Below are 15,875 nucleotides of genomic sequence, written 5' to 3' on the forward strand. Positions count from 1 at the left end.
TTGCAAACTTCCATCCATAGGCACTCTGTCTATCAGATCTAATTCCTAAAATCTATTTGTCACCTCTACTGTATATTCATCAGGAATATGATTTAGTTCATACCTGAGTGGCCTAGTGCTTTTCCCTACTTTTTTTCAATTTAAGCCTAAATTTTGCAATGAGAAGCTCATGATCTGAGCCACAGTCAGCTCCTGGTCTTGTTTTTACTGACTGTATAAAGCTTCTCCATCTTTGGCTGCAGAGCACATAGTCAATCTGATTTCTATGTTGACCGTCTGGTGATGTCCATGGGTAGAGCCGTCTCTTGGGTTGTTGGAAAAGAGTGTTTGTTATGACCATCGTATTCTCTTGACAAAATTCTATCAGCCTGTGCCCTGCTTCATTTTGAACTCCAAAGCCAAACTTGCCTGTTATTCCGGTTATCTTTTGGCTTCCTACCTTAGCATTCCAATCCCCCATGATGATAAGGACATCATTTTTTGGTGTTAATTCTAGAAGGTGCTGTAGGGCTTCATAGAACCGGTCAATTTCATCCTCTTCAGCACCAGTGGTTGGGGCATAGATTTGGACTATTGTGATATTGAATGGTTTGCCTTGGATCCGAATTGAGATCATTCTGTCATTTTGGGGATTGTATTCCAGTATTGCTTTTCCTATTCTTTTATTGACTATGAAGGCTACTCCATTTCTTCTGAGGGATTCTTGCCCACAGTAGTATACCTGATGGTCATCTGAGTTAAATTCACCCAGTCCTGTCCATTTTAGTTCGCTGATTCCTAAGATGTCGATGTTCATTCTTGTCATCTCTTTTTTGACTACGTCTAGCTTGCCTTGATTCATGGATCTTACATTCCAGGTTCCTATGGAGAAAAAATCTTTACAGCATCGGACTTTCCTTTCATCACCAGATATATCCACAGCTAAGCGTCCTTTCGGCTTTGGCCCAGTCATTTCATTCTTTCTGGTGCTACTAGTACTAGCCCTCTACTCTTCCCCAGTAGCATATTGGACACCTTCCAACCTGAGGGGCTCATCTTCCAGCATCATATCTTTTTGCCTTTTAGTACTGTCCATGGGGTTTTCATGGCAAAGATACTGGAGTGGTTTGCCATTTCCTTCTCCAGTGGATCACATTTTGTCAGAACTCTCTGCTATGACCTGTCCGTCTTGGGTGGCCCTGCACGGCATAGCTTATAGCTTCATTGAGTTGTGCAAGCCCCTTCGCCACGACAAGGCAGTAATCCATGAAGGGGTAAAAAAGTCATGTTATCCTGACACAATAGAAGAAAACCTCTCCTTTGGACATTCTAGGTCAAGAAAGATCCTTTAATAGTCAAGGATGTTCTGGACTCCAAGTAGCCCACTGAAGGACCATCCCTTGCAATTAGTGGTCTGGATTCTGTGGCTCTGTAGCCATCTGCTTTTGGATGCTGGAAAAAAGCAAGTCCTTGCTGGACATCTCATTCCTTCTACCTTCCACCCTTTCTACTTGCCTTCCTTCCAGGATACTTCAACCTCATGGAAGACAAGAGGCAGTTGATACTCTTTCTAGTAAGTAGATGTTCCCTTTGATGGTGGCCTCAGCTGTGTTTCAGTTCACTTGGTGTCACAGGGAAAGCTATTCCATTGCTTGATAAACTCCCCTCTTTTCTCCGTTCTGAGGCAAATGGATGAAACTGACCTGACAACAGAGCACCTTCTAAAAAACTTCAAGCAGGAAGGAGAGGATGAAACTGACCAGGATGGAATTGGCAAAAATTGCTGAGGTAAAGTAAAGAAAAAGTGGAGAGGGAACACTTTTTGGTCTGACAAGAGGAAAATCATACATGGATATTAAAAAAATAAAAATAAAAACCTTCATACAGCTCTGTTGTCCAGGATTTACACGATACTATTTCTCCAAGAAAGTCTAGCCTGAATATTTGCATCCATCTGAACCTATGAGTAGATCCCCCAATCGATTGACATTATATTAAAGGGGTTTTTTTGTTTTGTTTTCTGGCTTTTAATTATTTCATCATTGCATCAAAACACGGTCACTCCCCGCTTGACCTGTATTATAGTGAAGAAAAGATAGTGGTCAGGATGGGGTGATACCTGGTTGACCAGCCATGTTTTGTATAGATATGTTAGTGGAAGAACTATAGAAAGTGATCTAGAGGGATTGAGTAAAGATGAAATAGCAAAACTAATCTCTGAAGGATGAATGCGTTGAAAGGAAAAGAAAGACCAAGAAATGTTGAGATTCCCCAGAAAAAGAGAGGTAAGGATTTTAAAGTATAGTTTATTATTTGGAGTTTCAGTCTGGTCAAAGGGTGGATAGTTTGCAAGAATAAGAAGATATAGTGAACATACTTCCATAAAATAAAATCAGTCAGATTTCCTCCTATCTTTAATTTCTTTTATTTGTTACTTCTTACCCTTTTACTGTACTTTACATAACATTACTTAAGCCAAAAGGAATAGAGTGATGGCTATATATGCCTATTAATGTGTTTGGATGTGTTTGCACGTATGTGATTATAAATTAGAAATTATTATATTTGGACTAAACCACTTAGAATTTTTTTGTACTTCCTTGCTGCCCCCTCCTGGTTCTCCACATTTTTGCAACCTAGATATGTCAGCCTTAATTTACGATGAGAATTACTATCTAAAAATTAGTTACAAGTTGTTTCTTATGTCTCTTTTGCTGCGTCGCTTCTATTGCCATCAGTTTATCATAAGGTTCTGTTGCATTTTTGCCTACCCTTCTTTTTAACTTTTATATGAATGCCTGACAGCAGTTCTCAAGTGGCCTGATACAGGGTCTTCGTGCTTTTGCCCAATTCTAACACTGATCAACTTAAGGTCATGAGATAGTAGGGCATTTATTTCAAAGATCTGGCAACCTGAAACCATCAGCAACAGGAAGTCACAGCTAGGGCCCTGAAACTCACAAAAGCAATTTTGTGTCCTGCCAATTGTAATGGCAACAACTACTTCCCTGCTGCTACAAATATTTTCAGAGCCAAGATAATCAGCCACTTGGTTTATTACACACAGATTTGCTACTATGGAGACTTAACCCCAATCGAGACAGATCAATCTAAGTTGCTGAGAGCTCTGCTATGCAGGCTCACCATGTATCCAGTTTCTTGTGGAGGCCATAATCTGGCTTAATTTCTCTGATAACCCATGATTTGATTTGCTACCTGAAATATTAACTTAAATGGATATTTCTGGTAATGCAGTAGCTTCCCTGCAAATTAACTTGCAGGATAATTTTACACCCTCATAGATCTACAGCAGTGGCCCCCAACCTTTTTGGCACCAGGAACCAGTTTCGCCCCACTGCTCACCTCTGGCTGTGTGGCCGGTTCCTAACAGGCCACAGACCAGGAGGTTAGGGACCCCTGATTTACAGAACTATAGGCTACCAGCCCACCGCTGAACTTCATTGGCCCTGTGAGTACTTGGTCTGCACTGAAAGAAAGGATCCCCTGTAATGATGACCAGAAGGATCTCAGTAGAGTGCCATTCATGGATTAACAAACCCACTTAAGAAAGACTTTTCTGCCACGCTAAATATTTAACATATGTTTTCTACCTCTTTCATGGAAGAGTGTTTTTCCTCACTGTTGTCAAATTCTGCTGCCCTCATTGTTACAGGACTGATTTTTAAAATATCCGTGCACAGAAAAGACTCTGCCCCTTCTATTGGAAGAAATAGAAACAGCTTTCACGCAATGCGGTGAATTGATCTAAGGACGCTTTCCCCACCTCATTCTCCTAAAATCTCCAAGGAAGAGAAAACTTTCATACTTTTAGCTGACTGACAGATCTCCAGATGTTTCCAGAATAGAATTGCCAAATGTATTGCAATTACGATCGCTATTGGATGCTCCATTGTCTAGCAATTTGAGGAACTTCATTACTTTTATATTATCAGGTGAGTGACTACCTTGGTATATATATAACTGATTTTATAGTTCTCTGGTGCATTTGTCTATGAATTCAATCAATAAATAAAATAGTACATTACAAAGTAGAAAAGCCAACAGATTATTTGGTACGGTATATTTCAGCAAACTAAAAAACAAAATTGTATAGGATCCAATCTGGGTCGATCACTGAGATCGAGGTTTAGCCTTCCGAGCTTTTGGATTCGTGCTGGACCCCATCCTCAGGGAACTTCGCTCTAGCAGTGGGAGAAGTTCCCTGAGGATGGGCTCCAGCACAAGTCCAAAAGCTTGGAAGGCAAAATCTCTGGTCCTGGTGATCAACCCAGAGTGGATCCTGTAACATTATCCTTGGAGGTCATCTAGTCCAACCCCCTGCTCAGGCAGGAAACTCTATACCATTACAGACAAATGGCTGTCCAGTCTCTTCTTAAAAACTTCCAGTGTTGGAGCAGTCACCACTTCTGGAGGCAGGTTGTTCCACTGGTTAATTGTTCTAACTGTCAGGAAGTTTCTCTTTAGTTCTAGGTTGCTTCTCTCCTTGGTCAGTTTCCATCCGCTGCTTCTTGTCCTGCCTTCAGGCGCTTTGGAAAATGGCTTGACTCCTTCTTCTTTGTGGCAGCCCCTGAGATATTGGAACACTGCTATCATGTCCCCGCTCGCCCTTCTCTTCGTTAAACTAGACCAGTGGTTCTCAACCTGTGGGTCGGGACCCCATTTGGGGTCAAGCAACCATTTCACGGGGGTCACCAAACAACGCAGTCCGCCATTTTCCCCCCTTTTCCTTAGCTGTGCTACTCCCTTTTATTCAATTGGCTTTTGAAAGCCAATAGAATAGACTCTCTTGAATAGAGTCTAATTCTATTGGCTTTCAAAAGCCAATAGGAATTGTCCAGGCTGTCTCTGCCCTGCTGAGCCCGCCAAAAGTCCCATTCTGCAAACGGTGCTGCACCAGTTGAGTAGTCCTCGACTTACAACCGGTTGAGTAGTACTCGACTTACAACCGGTTGGGGGGGGTCACGGCATTAAAAAGGTTGAGAACCACTGAACTAGACCTACCTAATTCCAGCAACCGTTCCTCATATGTTTTAGCTTTCAGTATATTCGCCTTTATTTGTGAGTACATTGTACAGTTCGGAGTTTCCTGGTTCTTTGATGGGGAAAATCCCTGTGATTGTTTTTTTTTCTCTCCCCGATCCCCGACATATGTCCACTTCTTATCCAGAATACATATAGTTTTGTACAACAGTGCTGTTAAGGTTTGTGATAGGCAGGTATTCCAGATTTGCATTCATTGTTGATATCAGCAGCATGGCTAGGATTGGATGTCAAGGACAAATTCGAAGAACATGCGGTGATGGAGCCCTCAGCTGTGCCACAATATCTGAGTTGACATAGGCTTGTAAGGGCCGGCAGCGCTATTACTGTTTACTACTTTGCATCCTCGTGTTCTTATTTTTGAAATTGTATCCAGTAGCTAGTTTAATATTCCTCTCATCACTGAAACTCATTATGTACTTTTTTTTAAAAAAAAAAAAAGAAAAAAAATTAGGTTTTCCTGCCACAAAATGGTACTTATTTTCAAGTAAAATCTGTGTCTGCCCAGAAGCCTTTCCTTCAGCATCAAGTCATTGAATCCGGAATCTGAGATTATCTTGCTGCTGTTAATTACAATATGTGGAATCATTTGGCAAAATGCCAAATACATTATAGAGATTTTTTTTAAAAAAAAAAAAAACCTCTCATCTGTATATGACTAGAGTGGGGGGCAATTAGTATAATTTGCATTTGAATACAAACTTAATTACTGTCGTATTTTGAAACAATATTTAAAACCAAACTTAATATTAAATCATTAAAATATATTGTTCTCCAAATTTTGCAGTATAATTTAGAGGGTTTTTTTTTTTAAAAAAAAAAAACCATTACGGGAAGTTCTTGACTTACAACCATTCATTTAGTGACCATTCAAAGTTACAAGGGCCCTGAAAAAAGTGACTTGTGACCATTTTTCACACTTACGACCCTTGCAGCGTGCCCGTGGTCACACAATCACCTTGGCAACTGACTCATATTTACGACGGTTGCAGTGTCCCGGGGTCATGTGATCCCTTTTTGTGACCTTCTGACAAGCAAAGCCAATGGGGGAAGCCAGATTCACTTAACAACCGTATTGCTAATTTAACAAATGCAGGGATTCACTTAACAACTGTGGCAAGAGAGGTCATAAAATGGAGCAAAACATGATTAACAAATGTCTCGCTTAACAACAAAAATTTTGTGCTCCGTTATGGACCTAAGCTGAGGATACTTGTATGTCCCTCTACCTTTTTTTCAGATCAATCCACCAATTTGGCATTGGCCACAACTGTGCATATTATGGAAAGCTCCACATATACATTCATGAAAATAAGGAAGAAAATGCATTGTGTTAGAACAGTGGTTCTCAACCTGTGGGTCGGGACCCCATTTGGGGTCAAACGACCATTTCACGGGGGTCGGCAAACAACGCAGTCCGCCATTTTTTCCCCCTTTTCCTTAGCTGTGCTACTCCCTTTTAGTCTATTGGCTTTTGAAAGCCAATAGAATAGACTCTCTTGAATAGAGTCTAATTCTATTGGCTTTCAAAAGCCAATAGGAATTGTCCAGGCTGTCTCTGCCCTGCTGAGCCTGCCAAAAGTCCCATTCTGCAAACGGTGCTGCACCAGTTGAGTAGTCCTCGACTTACGACCGGTTGAGTAGTCCTCAACTTACGACCGGTTGGGGGTCGCGGCATTAAAAAGGTTGAGAACCACTGTGTTAGAAAAAAAATTGTTTTTCTTGTGAAGCTGTATTCATTAGTCAAGAGTTTTTCAGAAGGTATTTGCGTGGCCAATGTACAACATCGCACGAATTTTAGTTTGGCAAAACAGTTCTCAAGTTTAACAAAGCAAATGTGACATATTCATAAATATCAGAAAGAGCAAGAAACCAAAGTCGACAGATTCATTTTCTGGGGGAAATGCTTCTGAGAGGCCTCTTTGTCGCAATCATTGCTTTACACCAGCGGTTCTCAACCTATGGGTCGCGACCCCATTTGGGGTCGATCGACCATTTTTCGGGGGTCGCCAAAGAAGGCGATCCGCCATTTTCTCCCCTCAGGGGGCGCCGCCGCGCATGCGTGCCGCACATGGGGGTGCCACCGTGCATGCGTGCCGCGCATGGGGGCGCCACCGCGCATGCGCGCCGCGCATGGGGGTGCCGTGGGGGCGCCGCACGGGGGCGCCACGCATGGGGGCAGCGCCCCCATGCGCACTGTGCATGCGCAGAGCGTTTGTGTGACGGGGGTCGCCGTCACACAAACGTTGAGAACCACTGCTTTACACGAATGCTTGTATTCGTATTTATTTGTTATTTGTAGCACCATTTAAACATGTCATTCTTTTGTTAATTGTGTGTGATTAAGAGACTTCAACTATTCAGAGTGAACTGAACCCAACCCATGAACAGAAGCCGTAGGTGCCAATAGCAGCAGTTGATGTTCATTAGAAAAATAACCACGCCTGGTTTGGAAAAAAAATCCCCAAGTCCTGTTTCTTAAGGCAGAAAACGTAAAAAATGTATTCAAAGATTCAGGCAACAGAAATCCACTTCATCCCGTGTCTTAGCAATCCATTTAACAACAAATGATATTCTTAACCCGGACACACAGATCTGGGGAAATTCAGAAGCTAAGATAGTGCTTGATAGAAACAGCTTGCTTGTTCTTTCAATGTTAAGGTTAGCTTTTAGAATACAGCTCACTGAAATGTCGTCTTTTTATTAATATGTATTAAGATATTATAATATTATATAATAATAATAATAATAATAATAATAATAATAATAATAATAATAATAATAATAATAGTAGTAGTAGTAGTAGTAAGTTGGAAGGGACCTTGGAGGTCATCTAGTCCAACCCCCTGCTCGGGCAGGAAACCCTACACCATTTCGGACAAATGGCTGTCCAGTCTCTTCTTAAAAACTTCCAGTGTTGGAGCATTTACTGCTTCTGGAGGCAAGCTGTTCCACTGATTAATTGTTCTCACTGTCAGGAAGTTTCTCCTTAGTTCTAGGTTGCTTCTCTCCTTGATTAGTTTCCACCCGTTGCTTCTTGTCCTGCCTTCAGGAGCTTTGGAAAATAGCTTAATTCCCTCTTCTTTATGGCAGCCCCTGAGATATTGGAATACTGCTCTCATGTCCCCCCTTGTCCTTCTCTTCGTTAAACTAGATAAGATATTTCCTAAGAGAGTTCATAGAAATTTTGATTTAGAACAGTGGTTCTCAACCTTTTTAATGCCGCGACCCCCAACCGGTCATAAGTTGAGGACTACTCAACCGGTCGTAAGTCGAGGACTACTCAACTGGTGCAGCACCGTTTGCAGAATGGGACTTTTGGCGGGTTCAGCAGAGCAGAGACAGCCTAGACAATTCCTATTGGCTTTTGAAAGCCAATAGAATTAGACTCTATTCAAGAGAGTCTATTCTATTGGCTTTCAAAAGCCAATAGAATAAAAGGGAGTAGCACAGCTAAGGAAAAGGGGGGAAAATGGCGGACTGTGTTGTTTGGCGACCCCTGTGAAATGGTCGTTCAACCCCAAATGGGGTCCTGACCCACAGATTGAGAACCATTGATTTAGAAGATAGCTCACTGAAATTTTGAATTTTGAAAATAGAGGAATTTTCTGATAGTGAGAGCAATTTATCAATGGAATAGCTTGCTTCCTGGGGTTGTGAGTACTCCAGCACTGGAGGTTTTCAAAAATAGACCAGGATAGTATTTAGCTGGGATAGTATAACCATTTGGCTGGGATAGTATAAGCCTCCTGCTCCTAGGTTGGACTAGATGACCTCCAAGGTCCCTTCCAGACCTATGATTCTATGACGTTCTGAATCAAAGACATTCTGTTTCTAAAGATTTGTTTGGATGACATAGGTGCATCCGAGAACAGTGTTAAAATCTCACACTGTGATTCACTCTGTGTTACAGAAATCGAGAGACAAGAGTTTTCTGCCCACCACCATCAGCTGTTCCCATCTGCCCTAGAAAGTCCTCTCTCCTCCCGCAGCACATTTTAAAGGGGCCCCAGGAGACGTAGGAGATGAATTGCAAATTACCTTCCCCAGCACCCCTGAGAAAATTCAGTTTCACAAGGGATAAAGGGATGTGGAGAAATGACATTCAAGCTCATCCTAATTTATCCTGGGGGAGCGGAGGTGTGTGTGTGGGGGGAAGCATATGAATGCTGGATGTTGTGCTTCCATAGGAGACATGGTGTGGATGTATATCAGTGGTTATCACCGTAGCTATACGTGGCTTCGAGTTTGTTCACTTTTCCTGGGCAATAAAGGTAAAAAAAAAATGAGTCTATGACTAATAGAATGATGAATGACACTGGATCTCTCTGAAAAAAAAGGAGCTCTCCAGAGTTATTTGGGGGAATGAAGATTTCTTTGTGGGCAGTAGCAATGTTTCTGTTTAGTTATATGTTACTGGAATATTCTTTCTCGGATATTGTTTTCTTCAGAAAAAAACAGCATTCAAACATGATAGGGATAGGCAAATAATTTTGTTATTTTTTTAAAAAAAAATCCCAATCCATAAGCTTCAGAGAAATAATCTCTGCTTTGATCAGCCCTTCAAGGTAGTCCAAGCATGAAACCAATACTAATGCTACCTTTACTCTAAGGCAGTGTTTCTCAACCTTGACAATTTTAAGGCATGTGGACTTCAACTCCCAGAATTCCACAGCCAGCAATGCTGGCTGTGGAATTCTGGGAGTTGAAATCCACATGCCTTAAAATTGTCAAGGTTGAGAAACACTGCTCTAAGGTTACAGTAACAGAATCTTGCAGGTATGAAAATGCATCTTTGTCTTGACGTTCCAGGAGATTAGAGAGGCTCCGAAGTGTCTTCAGACTTGCAAAATTCTGTTACTATAACCTTGTAATAATAGTAGTACTAATACGTGTAACTTTGGTTTCCTAGTCTGGTCTACATTGGAGGATTGACGTCAGGAAGAACAATATCATATAGTTTCCTCTTTTTACTTTTACTGTTATTATCTCTTTCTCCTGAGGTCAGATACATGGGGATGCAGCTCTTTTACTGGTTGACTAGTCTCATCTGTATTCCATGAAAACATGTTTGCTGGTCCTTTTTAACAAGGGCACCCTCACAGAGATACAGAGACAAGCCTATTGTTGTTTGATAATAGGCTTTCCTATTTGTTAATATTTGATAGTGGGCTTTCCTATTTTCCTGGTTTGACGTTGCTTCATTAGTTTAGATTCATGTATAGGGTGGGTTCGTTCCAAGGATCAAACAGAAAATCTTTGGTTTGTGTGAGATCACAAGTGGTTGCCATGGAAATAATGGGGATTTTTGCAAGTGCGCGTTCCATCCACTGGCTGTTCAGAGTAGGAACCGTGTTCCGGTGGGATATGTTTAATGATGGCATAGAAGAATGTCCTGAATAGGCTTTCTCTCTGAACCTTGGGGATCCCTTAGCAGACAATCATTGTCTGCCCTCTTATCCGTCCCTTTCTCTTCTTCCACTGTTTTTGGCTCTGTGCGGTGACCATAGCAACTCCTATAGCCAATACAAGGCCAGGTTGATGCTTCGTGGCTACTTCAGTTGTTCAGACAAAATCCTGCCGTTTCTCTCCTTACTACTTCCAATATAAATAGGCAGGGTTGTTTTTTTTTTTTGGTTTTGGTTTTTTTGGGGTTTTTTTTTTGCTTGCCATCTCCATTAGCATTTTTCCCTTGCATCTGTGCTGTACAATTATTTTATCTGGGGAATGTGGTGCCAAGAGACATCAGCTGGGTTATAATTAGCTTTGTGCTGGCAGTGCTCAAAAGCTACTGACAAGTGGCACTCAGAGAAGGTGTAAAATAATTTCTTCCTGCACTCTGGAAAGCAGTGAAGGAACAGTTACTTGTGCATTGACTGCTGTGAATGGCTCAAAGAAGGATTCTTGTTGATCCCTTGATTTTATATGAATAGGGGGCAGGGGAGGTGGGGAGAAATAACCCTTATCGTGATGTTAGCAATCTTGGCTCCACTTCATAGAATAACTGGCCCTGAGCACAGCTGGAAATCGATAGTGTGCATTAAGAAGTATTGCTTGTTTTTTTTTTCAAAATTAAAGTATCTTATTTAAGAAGATATCTCATTATTTCCTTATGTGGTTCTATGGGGTATGTCTTTTTTTAAAAAAAAGATATAAGTTCCATTTAGGCGTTTATGTAAAAGGCAAACCATCACAGAGGATTCAATAACTGTGGCCGGACTTATTAATATAATCCTGATAAATAGTTGGGTACTTTAAGGCATAAGTGCTGAAGCAGAAAGATGGCAGTTTTATTGGACTGTGGTTGCCGTGTGCAGCCACAGTCTTATACACACTTTTCTGGTAGTACATGCCTCTGAACATAGTGAGGTTTTTTTGAGTAAGCATATCCTGTAAATGGAGTAGCTATGTCCCACTGCACAACTGCCGTGGTGAGATTTTTGATTTAACAGTAGAGCAATTCAAAATCTGTTCAGACTGTCTTCTCTCTCTTTTATCCCTACTGAGAACCTTAAAATGAGGCATTAAGAGCAACATATTCTCAAATATTTGCAAATAGATAACAATTAGAGGCATTGCGTGTTGCAGGATCTCCTTCAACTGTCAGATCAGTAATTAAAGCAATTACCTAATTTAGAGTGCTAGAATTTCAGTAGTTGATTGATTGATTGATTGATTGATTCTGTTGGCTCTAATTCAGCCCATACAGGATTCTGCACTGTTGCTATGTAGAAGAACAGCAATTCTGACAAGCATTCTCAAACTTCTGCTTTACCAAAAAAAAAGAGAGAGAGACACACATGCGTGCCTGCATGTACTTTCACCCACCTACATTATAATCTGCTGCAGGAACTGATGGTGCATGAATTTCCTGACTAGCTTTCTGTGCTTTTGCTGTTGCCAAGGGCCAGGTTTAAAGCAGCTGAAGAGAACTGCAGGTGCCAAGTTGCCTAAGGCCTGCTTTAGAAATTGGCAACTCAGTGGTTGCTATAAAGCTGGTGCAAGGCAGGAAACATTAAAGTTGTAAAATTAAATAGCTAATTATAGGCCCTAGGGCAGTGGTCCCCAATCTTCACGGCTTGATGGCCCGGCTGGGGGGGGAGGAAAGGGGAACCTGCAAGCAGTGGGCTGGTGCCTGTGTGCACGCAGCTCTACTCACACAAGAGACAAGCCTTTGGGTGCAAGAGAGAAGCCTTTGGGTGCGGTGTTGTGCTTCTTCAGGCTTCTCTATGCCAAAAGGTTTTGCAAAGGAATAGAAGGCCTGAAGCAGCGCGAGATCTCTCTCTCTCAAAGCCTTTCATCTGTTTGCAAAAGCTTTTGGCACGGAGAAGAGAAGCTATTAGGGGCTCAGGCTCATGCACCTTCAGATTCACTGAGTCTGCCTGTGCAGGACACCAAATCCACTTTTGGGAGCAGGCAGCTTGGTGGCCCGGCTGGGCGGGGGAGAGGGGAACTGGACCACATGAATAGTGGGCTGGCGCACGCATGCAGCCTCACTCACACAAGACAGAAGCCTTTGGCTTCCTTGCTATTTATTCTTACATTGGAGGTATTGGCTAGAAATATTAGACAAGCCATGGAAATTAAAGGTTTAGAGATTAAAGACCAGAAATATAAATTACAGACTTTTGCGGATGATTTGGTTTTTATTTTAGAGGAGCCACTGGAAACAGCTCCTATACTTCTGCAGAAAATCGAGGAATTTGGGGAAGTGGCTGGGCTGAAAATAAATAGGGAAAAGACTAAAGTTTTAACAAAAAATTTAATTGATAAACAGAAAACCCAACTTGCCAAAAAGACAAATCTTCAAATAGTTTAAAAAGTTAAATACCTAGGTATCTACCTAACAGCAAAATATACAACACTAAAAGAGGACAACTATGAGAGACTAATAAAACAAATAAAAGTAGATTTGGAAAAGTGGGAAAATCTGCAGTTATCACTGCTAGGAAGAATAGTGATGGTTAAGATGAACATTTTACCAAAGCTAATTTTTTTTATTTCAAACAGTTCCTGTTAAACTGAGCAAGAAATTTTTGGACGATTTAAATGCAATAATACTAAGTTTTATATGGCAAAAAAAGAAAGCAAGAATTAAATGTAAACTCTTACAAGAATCTAAAGACAGAGGGGGCTTTGGACTCCCGGATTGGAGACTTTATTATCAAGCAGCTATTCTACTTTGGCTTAAAGAATGGTTTACACTGAGAAATAAACGACTTCTTTATTTAGAGGGACATGACCTCCAATTAGGTTGGCACACCTTTTTATGGTACAAGAAAACTAAAGCACATACATATTTTCAAAATCATGCCATAAGAAACATATTGCTTTCAGAATGGGAGAGAATTAGACACAAAATGTATATGAAAATACCTGAGTGGCTCTCAACAATGGAAGCATTTGCTTATCCGAACTTGATTAACTATGATAAACTTGTTAGCTATAAAGATATATTGGATAAAGATGGAAAACTTAAAGACAGGCAAGCTCTTCAACAACAAGGTATTGATTTAACATGGTGGTCCTATTTGCAAATTCAAACAAGATATGAAAAAGATATAAAATCAATGGGATTTTATAAAGAGCAGACTCCACTTGATAAAATACTTTTAAAAACAGACAAGAACTTGATTAAGAAACTTTATAAATGTCTGGTAAGATGGAAGATGGAAGAAGAACAAGTAAAAGAAACAATGATAGTATGGGCAAAGAATTTTGGATATTCTATAGACTTAGAAGACTGGCAAAAACTTTGGGATAAAAACATTAAACTTACTAAAGCAGCAACATATAAAGAAAATTTATATAAGATGTTTTATAGATGGCATATGACACCAGTTCGATTAGGGAAAATGTTTAAAAATGTATCGAATACTTGCTGGAAATGTAAACAAAACCCAGGCACTTACTACCATGCCTGGTGGATATGCCCTAACACAAAGAAATATTGGCTTAAGATTCATAGATGGCTGGAAAAGATGACGAAAGTACAGATAGAAATTAAACCGGAATTGTTTTTGTTAGGAATAGTACGATCTAGCTATGGTAAAGAGAATGACTATTTAATATTACATGTATTAACACCTGCAAGAGTAGTATTCGCCCAATTTTGGAAAAATGAAAATCTACCATCTGACCAGGCTATAATTTTGAAAATCTTAGACTGTGCAGAAATGGACAGATTAACTTTGGAGATGAAGGAGAAAGAAGATTCAATTTATTTTAAAACCTGGGAAAATTTTTATCAATGGTTAGAAACACGTTAGAATATGAACAGAACCTAAAATTGAATTGAACTTTAAAATTGAATAGAACAAATGATAGACTTTTGACTAAGTTTTATTTTTTTTAGATTAATAACATCTTTATTGCTAGTGACTTTAAATATTAATGATGATGATTAGAATTAGTTGATAAGTTATTAAGTATGGATATCTATTTAGAGGAATTTTACCTATTTATCAAATTTTAGTTATATGATTATAGTTAATTTTATCTTTACAATTGTTTAGTATTATATAAATTATGTTTATTCAATATTTAGATCCAGATGGTAGCTTGTTTGTTAAAGCTTGGGATTATTATGGGGGGTCACCCCATTATTGTACAGTACCTACCCTTATCCTACCCCAAATTCCTATTCCCATTCCCCTTATACCCGTATTGACCCTATCTTTTCCTTACCTATATAAAATCTAATAAAATGCTTTTGTTAAAAAAAGAGAAGCCTTTGGGGTGCCGCTCGTTTGAGGGGAGCTGCAAGCATGCATCAGCCCACCTCATGCAGCTGAGTTCCAAACAGGCCACAGCCGAGTAATGTGCCGTATGCCGGGGGCTGTAGACCCCTGCCCTAGGGGAAAAGAAAATTAAGAGTTAGGTGACCTCTCCTGAAACACCTGCTGGTTCAAGGTTATAGTTTAAACCAAGGGTAGGCAACCTTGGCTCTTTTATGACTCGTGGACTTCATTTCCAAGAATTCCTGAGCCAGCATGGCTCAGCTTGGAAACCTCTCCGTTTCCTCTCAGCATAGCTGGCTCAGGAATTCTGGGAGTTGAAGTCCACGAGTCATAAAAGAGCCAAGGTTGCCTACTCTTGGTTTAAACAACATCACCCTCTAAATCAGGGGTGTCAACCTGGCAGCCCGCGGGCCGGATAAGTCACATACAGCCCACGCCCACCCCGGCTCTGCAAAGGCAAAAAAAATCACGATACGTCATGTGATGTGATCGAGTTTGACACCCGTGCTCTAAATAATGGAGGGAGAGGGGGGGAGAAACAATTTCGGGTCTAGCTAAGCAAAAGAAAGGTGGGTGTTTGGAACTAGTAGAGAACGGGTATCTCATTCCGCTGACAGATTACTCATAAGTAAGCCAAAGGCAGGCTGCACAAGATGGAAAAAACTCTGATATATCAGTGGGCAGCTTGACACAAATGGTAGATGAAAAGCTGGAAGCTAATGAGAGAATTGCTCTATGGCAGTGGTGGCGAACCTATGGCACGGGTGCCAGAGGTGGCACTCAGAGTGCTCTCTGTAGGCAGCACGCTGTTGTCTCAGTCCTAGGCCTTCATCTGGTTTTTATAAAACCTTTTCGCTTTAGGCCTCCGCCACCGTGTGCAAAAAAAAAAAAAGTTCAATCAGTCAATTTCAACTTCTCGTGGGGAAAAAAAAAGATCTTCCAAAGTTGGAATTGATTGATTGAACTTTTTAGTCCCACCCAGTCTGCTGTTACCACTGCAGCCACGCCCACCCAATGGGCCACCCCGACCCAATTGGCCACACCCAGCCAATGGGCCACACCCACCCGGCACCCGACGATGCATAAGTGGGTTTT

General features: G+C 40.9%; 1 long non-coding RNA gene across 1 annotated transcript in view; it reads left to right on the forward strand.

Moving 5' to 3' along the window:
- Window positions 1-1,416: 1,416 nt before the first annotated feature.
- LOC120312285 overlaps window positions 1,417-15,875 on the forward strand; it is a 31,061-nt gene continuing 16,602 nt past the window's right edge. The window contains exons 1-2 of the long non-coding RNA XR_005557845.1: window positions 1,417-1,767; window positions 3,653-3,932. This is a non-coding gene — a long non-coding RNA (uncharacterized LOC120312285). The remainder of the gene's footprint in view (window positions 1,768-3,652; window positions 3,933-15,875) is intronic.

Source organism: Crotalus tigris, unplaced genomic scaffold (genome assembly GCF_016545835.1).
Source record: "Crotalus tigris isolate CLP2741 ecotype Arizona unplaced genomic scaffold, ASM1654583v1 scf7180000018477.2129921, whole genome shotgun sequence".
Lineage (NCBI taxonomy): Eukaryota > Metazoa > Chordata > Lepidosauria > Squamata > Viperidae > Crotalus > Crotalus tigris.